Genomic DNA, 13,371 nt, shown 5'->3' with positions numbered 1-13,371 from the left:
TTAAAAGCACGCTGACGCAGTTTACTGACTCGGTTAGACCTCAGCAAAACCAATATTCCCACTGTTATTACTGCTTGCTGTGCGCTCCACAATATTTGAGAGAGTAAGGGGGAGACGTTTATGGCAGGGTGGGAGGTTGAGGCAAATCGCCTAGCTGCTGGATACACACAGTTAGACACCAGGGCGGTTAGAAGAGCACAGGAGGGTGCGGTGCACATCAGAGAAGCTTTGAAAACCAGTTTCATGACTGGCCGGGCTACTATGTGAAAGTTCTGTTTGTTTCTCCTTGATGAAACACCCAGCCCCTTGGTTCACTCTACTTCCCTGTAAGCTAACCACCCTCCCCACCTCCCTTCGATCACCGCTTGCAGAGGCAATAAAGTCATTGTTGCTTCACATTCATGCATTCTTTATTAATTCATCACACAAATAGGGGGATAATTACCAAGATAGCCCAGGAGGGGTGGTGGAGGAGGGAAGGACAAGGCCACACAGCACTTGAAAAGTTTAAAACTTTTTCAATGCCAGCCTTCTGTTACTTGGGCAATCTTCTGGGGTGGAGTGGCTGGGTGGCCGGAGGCCCCCCCACTGCATTCTTGGGCGTCTGGGTGAGGAGGCTATGGAACTTGGGGAGGAGGACGGTTGGTTACACAGGGGCTGTAGCGGCAGTCAGTGCTCCTGCTGCCTCTCCAGCAGCTCAACCATACGCTGGAGTATATTAGTTTGATCCTTCAGCAGCCTCAGCATTGAATCCTGCCTCCTCTCATCACGCTGCCACCACCTTTCAGCTTCAGCCCTCTCTTCAGCCTGCCACTTACTCTTTTCAGTCCGCCACCTCTCCTCCCGGTCATTTTGTGCTTTCCTGCACTCTCACATTGTCGCCTCCATGCATTCGTCTGTGCTCTGTCAGTGTCGGAGGACAGCATGAGCTCAGAGAACATTTCATCGCGAATGCATTTTCTTCACCTTCTAATCTTCGCTAGCCTCTGGGAAGGAGAAGATCCTGTGATCCTTGAAACACATGCAGCTGGTGGAGAAAAAAAAAGGGACACTGGTATTTGAAAAGACATTTTATAGAATAATAGGTACTCTTTCACAGTAAACCTTGCTGTTAACATTACATACATGTGTTTTCGTTACAAGGTCGCATTTTGCCTCCCCCCACCGCGTGGCTAACAGCGGGGAACATTTCTGTTCAGCCATAGGCAAACAGCCCAGCAGGAACGGGCACCTCTGAATGTCCCCTTAAGAAAAGCACCCTATTTCAACCAGGTGACCATGAATGATATCACTCTCATGAGGATAATACAGAGAGATAAAGAACGGATGTTGTTTGAACGCCAGCAAACATACACTGCAATGCTTCGTTCTACAATGATTCCCGAGTACGTGCTACTGGCCTGGAGTGGTAAAGTGTCCTACCATGGTGGATGGAATAAGGCTGCCCTCCCAAGAAACCTTTTGCAAAGGCTTTGGGAGTATATCCAGGAGAGCCACGAATGCCAGGGCAAATTAATCATTAAACATGATGGCTTTTAAACCTTGTATAGTATTTTAAAAGGTACACTCACCAGAGGTCCCTTCTCTGCCTGGTGGGTCCGGGAGGCAGCCTTGGGTGGGTTCGGGGGGTACTGGCTCCAGGTCCAGGGTGAGGAACAGTTCCTGGCTGTCGGGAAAACCAGGTTCTCCGCTTGTTTGCTGTGAGCTATCTACAACCTCCTCATCATCGTCTTCCTCGTCCCCAAAACCTGCTTCCGTGTTGCCTCCATCTCCACTGAAGGAGTCAAACAACACGACTCAGGTAGTGGTGGCTGAACCCCCTAAAATGGCATGCAGCTCATCATAGAAGCAGCATGTTTGGGGCTCTGACCCGGAGCGGCCGTTCGCCTTTCTGGTAGGCTTGCCTCAGCTCCTTAAGTTTCACGCGGCACTGCTTCGGGTCCCTGTTATGCCTCTGTCCTTCATATCCTGGGAGATTTTCACAAACGTTTTGGCATTTCGAAAACTGGAATGTAGTTCTGATAGCACGGATTCCTCTCCCTATACAGCGATCAGATCCCGTACCCCCCGTTCGGTCCATGCTGGAGCTCTTTTGTGATTCTGGGACTCCATCATGGTCACCTCTGCTGATGAGGTCTGCATGGTCACCTGCAGCTTGCCACACGGGCCAAACAGGAAATTGAAATTCAAAAGTTCGCCGGCCTTTTCCTATCTACCTGGTCAGTGCATCTGAGAGTGCTGTCCAGAGCGGTCACCATGGAGCACTCTGGGATAGCTCCCGGAGGCCAATACCATCTAATTGCGTCCCCAGTACCCCAAATTCCACCCAGCAAAACCGATTTCAGCACTAATCTCCTTGGCGGGGGTGGAGTAAGGAAATCGATTTTAAGAGCCCTTTAAGTCGAAAAAAGGGCTTCGTCATGTGGACGGGTGCAGGGTTACAGTCGATTTAACGCTGCTAAATTTGACCTCAACGCCTAGCGTAGACCAGGGTTAAGGTGGCTCAAGTACTCCTTTTCTTTTTGCGAATACAGACAAACACGGCTGCTACTCTGACAGAGGAAGAGAAATCAGTAAATAGGAGGCATGGAGGCTTTCTGGTCTAGGACTGCACATACAGTAAAAAAAAGTTTATGACACCAATCAGCCAAAAACTACGAGTATGCAACCCAAAAAGAGGATTTTAAGTTTACAGAATGAGTATTTTTAACAAACAAAGGGGTAAGATGGAAGCAAGATTGCATCAGACGGTATAGTAGAGAACAAGAGCTGCAGGGCCTACAGAGACAGAACAAGGAAGCTAGTGGCATAACAATCAGACACTGCCAATATTTTAAAGTGAGTTCTTTGTGTGTGAGATCAAAGGATGAGGACAGGTTCCACAGACTACCAAATCCCATGAGAGGAAGAAATCATTAGATTCAGGTTAAACCAGAACAGTCAGATTTCAAATTTTCTAAGAACACTGAAAACCTAACAACTGAAACTTAACCTGTATTACACTAATCCATCAAATTTCCTTTGTATGTTCACTTAGGAGCAGTGGGTATGGAAGATCTCCACTTTCTGGAGAGAAGACAATAAGGGGCTTACAGAGCAACACATCTTACCAAAAGCAGGTCTATCACTGAACAATTGGCGATCATCTTTAGCTCAAGACCAGAATATTATTTTGGTCATGGACAATGGGAAGGACATCTCTGAATAAGTAACAGAAACACCTCAATATGCAAGGAAGTCAAAAAAGGGGTAAGCCCATGGTCTAGTGGTAGAGAACTGGGCTGGGATCCAAGTTCAAGATGTCAGCTGGGAACAGCAGAGAGTGACGAAAGTGGGAGCTTTCTATAATATTTTTATGAATAATAGGAGTCTCGGTTGAGCCATTTGATTTGGTATTGTTACCTACTGAATGCAGAGGAATGAAAACACTTCTCCTGGAACAGAGGAGAGACATGAGGTGTTTGGGTCCCACAGCTGATTGAGGTGAGATGAAGGCATCATCAAGAGCTGTCTGGAATCAACATATTGATCGAAGATCCAGAAAAAACCATGAGAACGCCAAGGACTGAACATTAATACTTAACAATGGAATGCCCAGACAGGCTGAACTCAGTGTGATTTGGCAGCAGAAGGACAATGGACTGGAGATATCAGGAACCTGCAATAAGAAGTATTCACAGATACACAGCAGCTCTCATTCAGGGTTCTCACAAACAGAGCAGTCTCATGGGACTCAAAATGCAAAGGGACAGAGAGAACAGAAATGAATTCTGCAGAAGGATGGCTTGGTGGAGACCCAGCTTTTGCCAGTGCAAACTCTGCCTTAGGTTAGCATACAGAAGCAAAAGTTAAGAACTTCTAGATCGGGGTGGGCAAACCACGACCCGCAGGCCAGATCCAGCCCCTCAGAGCTTTGGATGCGGCCCGCAGATTTGCCACCCACGTGGCACCGCACCATTCACCAGTGCCACATCCCTGCAGCCAATGGGGGAGGGAGGGCAGAGGGCTCAGCACGCTGTTCTTGCCTGTAGATACCTCCCCCAAAGCTCCCATTGGCCGGGAACGGGAAACCGTGGCCAATGGGAGCTTCAGTGGAAGTACCCACAGGCACACCGAGCCTTCTGCGCCCCCTCCTCCTGCTGTGCCCCAATCCCCTGCTCTGAGCCCCTTGCTGCACCCTGCACCCTAATCCCCTAAACCCCCTGCTGCACCTTGCACCCCAACCCCCTGCCCTAAGCCCCCTCCCGCACTCTGCACCCATGCCCTGAGCCCCCTTCCACACTGTGCACCCCCTCCTGCATCCCAACCCCCTTCTCTGAGCCCCTTCGTACCCCTCCTGTGCCCCAATCCCTTGCCCTGAGCCCCTTCCTGCACACCGCACTCCCTCTCAAACCCCAACCCCCTGCCCCAGCCCTACATTCATGGTCCTGCAAGCAATTTCCCCACCCCAACGTGGCCCTCGGACCAAAAAGTTTGCCCACCCCTGTTCTAGATGCTGCATTGCAACAGATTCAAACCCTGCTCTGGTTTGGAAAAGGCTGCTTGATGTCACTTCAAATACTGATGTGCATCGGTACCTAAAACAGGTAAAAAGTCTCTGAACAGGAGTCTATCTGCACAGTCAGATTCACTGTGCAGTACTCATGGTGAGAAACAGGTGTGTTGGAGCCCGAAAATTCAGTCTCCAAGGTATTGAAGCCACATGGCCTATCTTCATGGAAAAAAGTGTGACCTTTTAGAGTCTGGCACACTAACAGGTAACTCCCAGCACACTGTTTAAGGGCCAGAAGATAGTCCAGACCCTGTGAATCCATGACACAGCAAACTGTCTCAAGCAAAAAAGAAAAGGAGTACTTGTGGCAGCTTACAGACTAACAAAATTTATTTATTTTATTCTCTGAAACCTGTCTCAAGCAAGGTTTCTACCCCTCATATACTAGAAGTAGCATTTATCAGTCCTTTCTTGGTCAGCAAAAGGGAGGGGGAGTTATTAAAACACTAACCAATGGTCACATCTACATTAGGAAAACAGTCCTTGAACTAACACGTTCAAACTATTCCTTGCCAATTTACACCAGGATTTTAACAAGGATTAGCCAACATGTTTAAAAAAACACCTTTTTCCTAGTGAAGACAAGGTCTTTCAGGGAGGCCTGGTCAACACAACAAAGATTTGCTGGCACGCAAGTGTCAGCTAGGATGGGGGCTGCATTTCAATGGTAGGTGAGCAATTGCCATACAGCATTGCCAAGCCCGGGTACCACCTGCCGCCCCCCCCCGCCTTAGAGGGGGCTGCATGTCAGTGCTAGGTGAGGAATGGCCATGCAGCATTGCCAAGCCGGATACCAGCCGCCGCCCACCGCCCCAGAGGGGGCTGCATGTCAGTGCTAGGTGAGGAATGGCCATGCAGCATTGTCATGCCGGGTACCAGCCGCCGCCCGCCGCCCCAGAGGGGGCTGCATGTCAGTGCTAGGTGAGGAATGGCCATGCAGCATTGTCATGCCGGGTACCAGCCGCCGCCCGCCGCCCCAGAGGGGGCTGCATGTCAGTGCTAGGTGAGGAATGGCCATGCAGCATTGTCATGCCGGGTACCAGCTGCCGCCCGCCGCCCCAGAGGGGGCTGCATGTCAGTGCTAGGTGAGGAATGGCCATGCAGCATTGTCATGCCGGGTACCAGCCGCCGCCCGCCGCCCCAGAGGGGGCTGCATGTCAGTGCTAGGTGAGGAATGGCCATGCAGCATTGTCATGCCGGGTACCAGCCGCCGCCCGCCGCCCCAGAGGGGGCTGCATGTCAGTGCTAGGTGAGGAATGGCCATGCAGCATTATCATGCCGGGTACCAGCCGCCGCCCGCCGCCCCAGAGGGGGCTGCATGTCAGTGCTAGGTGAGGAATGGCCATGCAGCATTGTCATGCCGGGTACCAGCTGCCGCCCGCCGCCCCAGAGGGGGCTGCATGTCAGTGCTAGGTGAGGAATGGCCATGCAGCATTGTCATGCCGGGTACCAGCTGCCGCCCGCCGCCCCAGAGGGGGCTGCATGTCAGTGCTAGGTGAGGAATGGCCATGCAGCATTGTCATGCCGGGTACCAGCCGCCGCCCGCCGCCCCAGAGGGGGCTGCATGTCAGTGCTAGGTGAGGAATGGCCATGCAGCATTGTCATGCCGGGTACCAGCTGCCGCCCGCCGCCCCAGAGGGGGCTGCATGTCAGTGCTAGGTGAGGAATGGCCATGCAGCATTGTCATGCCGGGTACCAGCCGCCGCCCCCCGCCCCAGAGGGGGCTGCATGTCAGTGCTAGGTGAGGAATGGCCATGCAGCATTGTCATGCCGGGTACCAGCTGCCGCCCGCCGCCCCAGAGGGGGCTGCATGTCAGTGCTAGGTGAGGAATGGCCATGCAGCATTATCATGCCGGGTACCAGCCGCCGCCCGCCGCCCCAGAGGGGGCTGCATGTCAGTGCTAGGTGAGGAATGGCCATGCAGCATTGTCATGCCGGGTACCAGCTGCCGCCCGCCGCCCCAGAGGGGGCTGCATGTCAGTGCTAGGTGAGGAATGGCCATGCAGCATTGTCATGCCGGGTACCAGCTGCCGCCCGCCGCCCCAGAGGGGGCTGCATGTCAGTGCTAGGTGAGGAATGGCCATGCAGCATTGTCATGCCGGGTACCAGCCGCCGCCCGCCGCCCCAGAGGGGGCTGCATGTCAGTGCTAGGTGAGGAATGGCCATGCAGCATTGTCATGCCGGGTACCAGCCGCCGCCCCCCGCCCCAGAGGGGGCTGCATGTCAGTGCTAGGTGAGGAATGGCCATGCAGCATTGTCATGCCGGGTACCAGCTGCCGCCCGCCGCCCCAGAGGGGGCTGCATGTCAGTGCTAGGTGAGGAATGGCCATGCAGCATTGTCATGCCGGGTACCAGCTGCCGCCCGCCGCCCCAGAGGGGGCTGCATGTCAGTGCTAGGTGAGGAATGGCCATGCAGCATTGCCAAGCCCGGCTACCAGCCGCCGCCCCAGAGGGCTGGAAGAGCCGCGCCGGCCGCAGGACAGCAGCGCAGAAGGGTCCCCACTACCCTGCCCGGCCGGGCTGCGCCGCGAACTCACCTGGCTGTGGCGCCCCGGCCGCTGCTACCAGCCCGCAGGGAACCGCCGCCCGCCGCCCACCAGCAGCCGCTGCCGGCGCAAGCGCGTTACACCCGCCTCGCATTCCTTACCGCGGAGGCGCGTCACAAACGCCACTCCTTCCCGTGCGCACGCGCGGAGCTCGTCCCGCCCTCTGCTGGCCGTTCTGCGCAGGCGCACGCCCAGAGCCCGCCTCGCTCTCCTGCCCAGGCGGAGGGGTGAGAAAAGCCGACCCGGGGAGCCTCAAGGGGTGTGTCCCTTCGGCTCCTCCCCGCACTTTCCATTGGTCTATTTGCGGCAAGGGGGCGGGTTGCAGAGCTCTAGGCCTGTCTGGGCAGGGCCTCGTGCGTGGGCTCCGCTCCTCCCTCAAGACCCCGCCCGCCTAGGTAGGTGAGGGGGAAATACCGCGAGAACTCCGGCTCGGCGCGAACCAGCTCTTTCCTCGCGCCCTCTGTCTTCTCGCGATGTTTCATGGGCTATATAAAGGGAGCCTCGAGCGACGTTAGTCAGTCACCTTCCTGCGAAGGAAGTTAGTAGTGGCGCTGTTTGTTTTTTGGGGCCCATGAGGGGCCTTTGTGCTGCTGTTTCAGGGCTTGGCCCCTGGCCTGCCTGGGGTCCCCCTCGGGCCAAGGGCTGAGTGGGGGACCCAGCTTTTCTCCAGTCATCCTCCCCATGGGCAGTTGCTGGTGACCTGCTATGTTGGGTGTGAAAACAAATAACTCAGGCCTAGTCCCCAGCTGAGCTGGTCTAGTCCTCGTGTCATGCCCTCCCTGCCCCCCGAAACCTGGGCAAGGCTCGCCGGCACCCTCCTGGCCAGGCTGCGGAGCGAGGTGAAACCAAGGAAACTCTGCGCAGCCCGCTGGTTAAAGTACAGATAGGGGCTTGGATGGAAATCCTATGCAAGCTCTGAGACCTGAAGGCTTGCTACAAAAAACCACACAAGATGTGGGAGTGTGGCAGCAAGAGTACTAGAAAAGCACCGGGCGTGGCTGTTGCGTTCCAGAGTCGTTGACTGATGAAACAGATGAAGGAGTAATATGATAAACGATACCTTGCAAACAGCATTTGCTTAAAGAAAAGGAGTACTTGTGGCACCTTAGAGACTAACAAATTTATTAGAGCATAAGCTTTCGTGAGCTACAGCTCACTTCATCGGATGCATTTGAAGCTTATGCTCTAATAAATTTGTTAGTCTCTAAGGTGCCACAAGTACTCCTTTTCTTTTTGCGAATACAGACTAACACGGCTGCTACTCTGAAACCAGCATTTGCTTAGGCTGTGGTAATTGCAGAACCTACTGTGCTAGCCGTGGTAATGGCAGCGTCTTCTACAGTACTGGGGTAAAAGAGTTCTAGCAACATTACTTATGCTACCCTTTGTTTTAGATGTGTGTGTTTAATTAAGGATATGTAGTTCTTAAAAATAAATAAATAAAACATCTCAGTCCTTACAAAGTGATTATACTTGGTCTGTTTAAATATCTCCCACTTCAGTATGGGGGCCAAGTGCTTACACTGAGTAAGTATATGCAACCTTGTCCTTGCAAACAGCAAGATGAGCAATGAAATCATTTTAAATGAATGCTAGGAATGACACTTGTTGAATATGTAAAAATGTTGTCTTACTCATCATATTGGAACTAAATTGTCTTTCTTAGGAGATCTAGTCTGATTTTCTCAGGAAGGTGAAAAGCTGCCTTTTTTTAGTTTTGGTACACTGTGATATGGATGGTTTCAGAGTAGCAGCCGTGTTAGTCTGTATTCGCAAAAAGAAAAGGAGTACTTGTGGCACCTTAGAGACTAACAAATTTATTAGAGCATAAGCTTTCGTGAGCTACAGGGTTATATGGATAATACCATTTCCTCTTTGAGGAGCCTATAACAATTTTTTAGGTTCCTTAAATATTTAAAAACAATATAAATTAGGAACGTAAGGAACTTATTTTAAGATATTCAGGATGCTCGCTTCTTTCCCTCATTCTGTCTGAGAGATGACTTTAGGTTTGTGAATGAATAATCTTCCTAATAGTAGCGTGTGAACCTACCCTGTTTTGGAAAAGTCTACTTTGAATTGCTGCAATTACTGATTTACATTGACCCCTAAAGGGAGTAAAAAGTCTGAACAGGAGCCTACCTCAGTCAGACTTGCTTTACAGAGCTCATAGCAAGAAACAGGAGTGTTGGAGCGTGAAGACCCTGTTTTGGAGATGTTGAAGCCACATGGCCTATCCTTATGGAAAAGGGTGACCCTTGGGGGTTTGGCACACTACAGGGTTAACCCCAGCAGCCAGTTTAAAGGCCAGAGCATAGCCCACACACTGTGAATCCATGACATAGCAATCTGTCTCAAGCAATGTTTCTGTTTCATATGGAGGAAAAGGCATTTAATGGTTCCTTTTTGGTCAATAAAAGGGAGTGGGAGTTATTGAAATATTAGCCACATCTACACTAGGTAAATAGTTCTCAAACAATTAATATGTTAAAACTATGACTTGCCCCTTTTACAATAGGATTTTAACCAGGGTTAGCCATTAACACTTCAAAATATTAAGTATTGAAACTATTTGTAATGTTCAAAATGACACTTATCATGACCGTTTCTATGCATAACTTAGTCACTCATGTAAGTAATAATGTTACAGTAAAAACACTGGACTTTTCCAAGAAGTAGAAATTCTCTGATTCCCCCCTGTGTCCCACACCTCTGCCAGAAATATAGTAGCTCTTCCCCAGCCTCCTACAACCCAGCGTAGAGCAGTGGCAGATCACGACCAGACAATAATGGCTGGGGTTAGCTGGAGGCAAGGAAGGGAGGGCAGTCAGAGAAGACCTACTGCATCAGGGCAGCCCTGAAAATCATAGGAATGAAGGAGCTTCTCTCATAGTGAGAACTTATCCTTCAGGTGCCAAAATCTATAACTGGTGGGCATTTGCAATACTGGAGATAGTTTCTCCTGCATTAGACAAAGAGTGCTGTCTTCAGATTATTAATGATGGATATTGGTCTGCAGAAAACTGAAAGTCTTCCTGGTCTGGGGACATTTATGATTCTGAGCCTTAATGAGCTTCGCTATGCGGGTGGAAGTAGTTTTTTCCTTTGTTTAATCTCTCAGAAATGTTGGTGAATTTTTCTTGTATGGTTTGATGTCAGACGTCAGAGCAACTTTTATAGAAACTGGTGATGAAGGCTTCAGGGCTGAGGGGCATTCCTCTCTAGAGAGTTTCAGAGTAGCAGCTGTGTTAGTCTGTATTTGCAAAAAGAAAAGGAGTACTTGTGGCACCTTAGAGACTAACAAATTTATTAGAGCATAAGCTTTCGTGAGCTACAGCTCACTTCATCGGATGCATTTGGTGGAAAAAACAGAGGAGAGTTATATACACACACACACAGAACATGAAACAATGGGTTTATCATACACACTGTAAGGAGAGTGATCACTTAAGATAAGCCATCACCAGCAGCAGGGGGGGGAAAGGAGGAAAACCTTTCATGGTGACAAGCAAGGTAGGCTAATTCCAGCAGTTAACAAGAATATCAGAGGAACAGTGGGGGGTGGGGTGGGAGAGAGAAATACCATAGGGAAATAGTTTTACTTTGTGTAATGACTCATCCATTCCCAGTCTCTATTCAAGCCTAAATTAATTGTATCCAGTTTGCAAATTAATTCCAATTCAGCAGTCTCTCGTTGGAGTCTGTTTTTGAAGCTTTTTTGTTGAAGTTTAGCCACTCTTAGGTCTGTGATCGAGTGACCAGAGAGATTGAAGTGTTCTCCAGCTGGTTTTTGAATGTTATAATTCTTGACGTCTGATTTGTGTCCATTCATTCTTTTACGTAGAGACTGTCCAGTTTGGCCAATGTACATGGCAGAGGGGCATTGCTGGCACATGATGGCATATATCACATTGGTAGATGCGCAGGTGAACGAGCCTCTGATAGTGTGGCTGATGTGATTAGGCCCTATGATGGTGTCCCCTGAATAGATATGTGGACAGAGTTGGCAACGGGCTTTGTTGCAAGGATAGGTTCCTGGGTTAGTGGTTCTGTTGTATGGTGTGTGGTTGCTGGTGAGTATTTGCTTCAGATTGGGGGGCTGTCTGTAAGCAAGGACTGGTCTGTCTCCCAAGATCTGTGAGAGTGATGGGTCGTCCTTCAGGATAGGTTGTAGATCCTTGATGATGCGTTGGAGAGGTTTTAGTTGGGGGCTGAAGGTGATGGCTAGTGGCGTTCTGTTGTTTTCTTTGTTGGGCCTGTCCTGTAGTAGGTGACTTCTGGGTACTCTTCTGGCTCTGTCAATCTGTTTCTTCACTTCAGCAGGTGGGTATTGTAGTTGTAAGAATGCATGATAGAGATCTTGTAGGTGTTTGTCTCTGTCTGAGGGGTTGGAGGAAATGCGGTTATATCGTAGCGCTTGGCTGTAGACAATGGATCGTGTGGTGTGATCTGGATGAAAGCTAGAGGCATGTAGGTAGGAATAGCGGTCAGTAAGTTTCTGATATAGGGTGGTGTTTATGTGACCGTCACTTATTAGCACCATAGTTTCCAGGAAGTGGATCTCTTGTGTGGACTGGTCCAGGCTGAGTTGATGGTGGGATGGAAATTGTTGAAATCATGGTAGAATTCCTCAAGGGCTTCTTTTCCATGGGTCCAGATGATGAAGATGTCATCAATGTAGCGCAAGTAGAGTAGGGGCATTAGGGGACGAGAGCTGAGGAAGCGTTGTTCTAAGTCAGCCATAAAAATGTTGGCATACTGTGGGGCCATGCGGGTACCCATCGCAGTGCTGCTGATTTGAAGGTTTACATTGTCCCCAAATGTGAAATAATTATGGGTGAGGACAAAGTCACAAAGTTCAGCCACCAGGTTAGCCGTGACATTATCGGGGATACTGTTCCTGACGGCTTGTAGCCCATCTTTGTGTGGAGTGTTGGTGTAGAGGGCTTCTACATCCATAGTGGCTAGGATGGTGTTTTTAGGAAGATCACCGATGGTCAGGAAGTCAGTGGTCTCTTGAAGATAGCTGGGAGTGCTGGTAACGTAGAGCCTGAGGAGGGAGTCTACATAGCCAGACAATCCTGCTGTCAGAGTGCCAATGCCTGAGATGATGGGGCGTCCAGGATTTCCAGGTTTATGGATCTTGGGTAGCAGATAGAATACCCCAGGTCAGGGTTCCAGGGGTATGTCTGTGCGGATTTGTTCTTGTGCTTTTTCAGGGAGTTTCTTGAGCAAATGCTGTAGTTTCTTTTGGTAACCCTCAGTGGGATCACAAGGTAATGGCTTGTAGAAAGTGGTGTTGGAGAGCTGCCTAGTAGCCTCTTGTTCATATTCCGATCTATTCATGATGACGACAGCACCTCCTTTGTCAGCCTTTTTGATTATGATGTCAGAGTTGTTTCTGAGGCTGTGGATGGCATTGTGTTCTGCACGGCTGAGGTTATGGGGCAAGTGATGCTGCTTTTCCACAATTTCAGCCCGTGCACGTCAGCAGAAGCACTCTATGTAGAAGTCTAGTCTGTTGTTTCGACCTTCAGGAGGAATCCACCCAGAATCCTTCTTTTTGTAGTGTTGGTAGGAAGGTCCCTGTGGGTTAATATGTTGGTTAGAGGTGTGTTGGAAATATTCCTTGAGTCGGAGACGTCGAAAATAGGATTCTAGGTCACCACAGAACTGTATCATGTTCGTGGGGGTGGAGGGGCAAAAGGAGAGACCCCGAGATAGGACAGATTCTTCTGCTGGGCTAAGAGTATAGTTGGACAGATTAACAATATTGCTGGGTGGGTTAAGGGAACCACTGTTGTGACCCCTTGCAGCATGTAGTAGTTTCGAGAGTTTAGTGTCCTTTTTCTTTTGTAGAGAAGCAAAGTGTGTGTTGTAGATGGCTTGTCTAGTTTTTGTAAAGTCCAGCCATGAGGAAGTTTGTCCTTGCTTACAGACAGCCCCCCAACCTGAAGCAAGTACTCACCAGCAACCACACACGAGAACCACTAACCCAGGAACCTATCCTTGCAACAAAGCCCGTTGCCAACTCTGTCCACATATCTATTCAAGGGACACCATCATAGGGCCTAATCACATCAGCCACACTATCAGAGGCTCGTTCACCTGCGCATCTACCAATGTGATATATGCTATCATGTGCCAGCAATGCCCCTCTGCCATGTACATTGGTCAAACTGGACAGTCTCTACGTAAAAGAACGAATGGACACAAATCAGATGTCAAGAATTATAACATTCAAAAACCAGTTGGAGAACACTTCAATCTCTC

At 50.1% G+C, this 13,371-nt stretch overlaps 2 protein-coding genes across 8 annotated transcripts in view; one reads left to right on the top strand and one right to left on the bottom strand.

Moving 5' to 3' along the window:
- The window catches only part of FAM118B (family with sequence similarity 118 member B), a 35,878-nt gene extending 28,513 nt beyond the window's left edge, over positions 1–7,365 (bottom strand). For 2 of the 7 annotated variants that reach the window (XM_043500767.1, XM_043500771.1), the window contains exon 1: positions 7,090–7,327. The gene's annotated coding sequence lies outside the window, so the exon portion shown is untranslated. Of the gene's footprint in view, positions 1–7,089 lie in introns of all 7 variants that reach the window. The other 5 variants (XM_043500768.1, XM_038380957.2, XM_038380958.2 and 2 more) reach the window with 4 other exon arrangements.
- Positions 7,300–13,371, top strand: part of EI24 (EI24 autophagy associated transmembrane protein) — an 80,622-nt gene continuing 74,550 nt past the window's right edge. The window contains exon 1 of the mRNA XM_043500776.1: positions 7,300–7,493. The gene's annotated coding sequence lies outside the window, so the exon portion shown is untranslated. The remainder of the gene's footprint in view (positions 7,494–13,371) is intronic.

Source organism: Dermochelys coriacea, chromosome 22 (genome assembly GCF_009764565.3).
Source record: "Dermochelys coriacea isolate rDerCor1 chromosome 22, rDerCor1.pri.v4, whole genome shotgun sequence".
NCBI classification, from domain to species: Eukaryota; Metazoa; Chordata; order Testudines; family Dermochelyidae; genus Dermochelys; species Dermochelys coriacea.
This window is presented reverse-complemented; position numbering and strand designations above follow the sequence as displayed.